The 3,247-nt window shown below is 36.9% G+C and overlaps 1 non-coding gene across 1 annotated transcript; it reads right to left on the reverse strand.

The window, feature by feature from the left end:
- Positions 1 to 2,453: 2,453 nt before the first annotated feature.
- On the reverse strand, positions 2,454 to 2,527 carry Trnam-cau (transfer RNA methionine (anticodon CAU)). Its single transcript has one exon. It is a non-coding gene; the product is annotated as a tRNA-Met (tRNA).
- Positions 2,528 to 3,247: the final 720 nt, after the last annotated feature.

Below are 3,247 nucleotides of genomic sequence, written 5' to 3' on the forward strand. Positions count from 1 at the left end.
TTCTTTCCCCCCTCAGATTTCCTGTTTTAGTCTCTACTTAGCAGCCAGAGCACCTGTCACAGCCCAAGTCATACTGTCAGCATCTACTCAAAAATCCTCACTGGGTCCTCACAACGGAGCAAGATTAGATGCTAAGGTCTCAAGTCTCTTCCTACACACACCAGCCCCCAGTGCCTCTCCAACCTCAGCATATCCTGCTCTCACAGTTAGGGAACATCCTTTATCTCCCCCACACCACCACAAAGAAAAGAAGGTGACATTAGCAATAATGACAGATTAAAGACCTCTAAAATTCTCTCTGCTGTCAAAGCAATGAGAAAACAAGCAAAATTGATAGGAATCAACTTTTTCAGAACTCTGGAAATAAACCAAGTACTTTCAGCATTCATGGGAGTGTTTATTCAAGAAAAAAGGCTGAATTTTGAAAAGAACAGAGAGCTTTTAACCTTTTTAACTTGTTCTGTTTCTATCACACATGCTTCAGTTCCATGGTAACCTTGAAAACCAACAGTCTAACGTCACACTAGAAAACATCAGCCTGGCAGCCACTGGAGGGGGCAGATGGTGATGGAGTGTGTTCAAAGCCTGATTCCCAGAGAACCATTAGTATCTGATCAGTGTGGTGGTTCCTAAAAAACCCATTTGTGAACCTGACGTTATTTGACTGGACTTTTCATATCTTGCCAGGTCCATAAAGACTTTTCACTGGGAGTGTTAATCAAAACCAATTTGAGACAACTGATTAACTTTGCAGTTTTGAGGCAGTGGATAACAGTTGAGGGAGACAATATGCTAATCAAAATATTTGAAAAGAAAAGCTGAGGAATGAACTGCCCACAGGAGATTTAAAAAGTTATGACATATTCCTGGGAATCTGAAAGACCATGTGCATGCGTAAGACTGTGCACATAACCAGGAAAGACCTGAGAAGATCTAAACTTTCACCTTGGGCCCACCTTGGGCTCTAGAAAAGCATGAAGTAAAGGCAGAGTTTGCAACTACCTGCAGAATGTTGAAGAAATTTCCCAACACATAGAGCCCCTAGGCAAAGACAGGGAGGGTTATTGGTTCCAGACACTTCAGGAAATCTCTATCCAAATTATTAACTGACATTTAAGCTAACCAGGCAGAGAATTCAGTGGCTACACACAACAAAGAATGCAGATTTTACAGAATTAATTCAGAAAGGTCTCCAAACACGCAAACAGCCACAAAAAGAAATAGCAACAACAGTAAACTGGAACAAGGGGAGATAACATAACATGCTTTCCAGAGTTACCACTTTTCATTATTTGATTTGTTCAGTTTTCAACAAAATATTATAAGACATGCAAAGAAACTATATATTTTCAGACATATGGGGAGAAAAACAGTGAATAGAAGCAGCCCAGACATTTTACTTACTAGACAAAAGATGTTCAGTCAATTATTATAAATAAAGACAACTAAAAGAAACCATGTCTTAAGAAAAGAAAAAGGAGGAGGAGGAGGAGGAAGAGGAACAAGAAGGAGAAGAAGGAGGTTTCAGACAAATTATTTTTTTGAATAGAAAATCCTCAAATTAAAAAGTACGGAACTGAAATTTAAAAATTCACTAGAGGGTTACAATGACAGCTATAAATAAGCAGAAGAGCCAGCAAACTTGAAGATAAGGTAATTGAATTTATTCAGTCTAAGAAATAGAAAGACAAAAAGGTGAATAAAATGAGCACATATTCAGAGACATGGGGAACGTGGTCACAACAGCATATCCCTGATGAGGACAGAAAGAACAATTGAAGAAATAATGGCTAAAACACTTCCCACATAGGATGGAAACATGAATCTACACATCCCAGAAACTTAATGAACTCCAAGCACAATAACCTCTAAGAAATATACACAGATATGCGTGATAGTCCAATTATCAAAAACCAAAGAAAAAGAGTAAGCAACAAATGTGATTCATCATGTACAAGGGACATTAAATAAGATAAATGGCTGATTTCTTGTCAGAAAGCATTTCCAGAAGGCAGTTGAATACCATATTTGAAGTGCAAAAAGTCAAATGTCAATAAATTGAACTTGATCAAAATTAAAACTTTTGATTTAAAAAGACAGAACAGTGGTTGCTGAAGATTGGGAGAAGGGAAAAGAATAGGGAGTGAATGACTGACAATACTATGGAGCTTCTTTTGTTTTAAGCATCTTTATAGAGATATGGTAATTCATACATCATACCTTGGACTTATTTAAAGTGTACAATTCAAGGGCTTTTTGCATATTCATACAATTGTGCATCCATCACCTCAATTTTAGAATACAGTTTTTATTATGTAAAAACAAATCCTGCACCTCTTAGTCATCACCCCTACTTCCACTTCCTCCTCAGTCCCATGTAACCACTAATCTATTTTCTGTCTTTATGGATTTTCACCTTTTGAACATTTTTTTTTTTTTTTTTTTTTTTTTTTTTGCGGTGCTGGGGTTTGAACCCAGGGCCCTGTGCTTATGAGGCAAGCACTCTACCAACTGAGCCATATCCCCAGCCCCTTGGACATTTTATATGAATAAAATCATGCAACATGTAGTCCTTTCTAATGGTCTTAGCATTGTTTTGAAGGTTAATCTATGTCGTACCATGTGTCAGCATTTCCTTTCTTTTCATTGCTGAATAATATTCCATTGTATGACTCTATCATATTTTATTTATCCATTCACTAGTGGATAGGCCTGTGGATTATTCTCACTTTTAAGCCATAATGAATAATGCCATTACAACATTTCTTCTTGGAGTGAGTAAATTGTTTTGGAATTAGGCAGTAGTGGTGGTTAAACAACCTTGTGGATAACATACGCAAAAACACTGATTTATAAAGTTTATGCTGTGCGAATTATTTTTTAAATTACATTCTACTACTCTTGAGCTTTTCTACTTGCTGTTTCCCCTGCTAGAATCCTCACCCTCAAATACCCACTGGTTTCCTTCACATCTGCTCTCACTTCGGCTTCTCAATGTGGCTTTCCCTTGCCACATAGACACTGTATGAATGTATATATCTTATATATGTTAGTGTCTTTTCTTTATTGTTTTCATTTCCCCATTAAAGCATATACTACATAAAGGTGAGGATTTTTTTTTTTAATTTTACTCATTGTAATATTCCTCCACTTGAAACAATGCTTAGCACATAGTGACATTTAAAACCTTTTTCAGCTGGGACGGAGAAGGAGAATCCCTTAAGAAAAAAAGACTTAACCAGGCACA

This window comes from Sciurus carolinensis, chromosome 13, assembly GCF_902686445.1.
Source record: "Sciurus carolinensis chromosome 13, mSciCar1.2, whole genome shotgun sequence".
In the NCBI taxonomy this organism is placed as follows: Eukaryota; Metazoa; Chordata; class Mammalia; order Rodentia; family Sciuridae; genus Sciurus; species Sciurus carolinensis.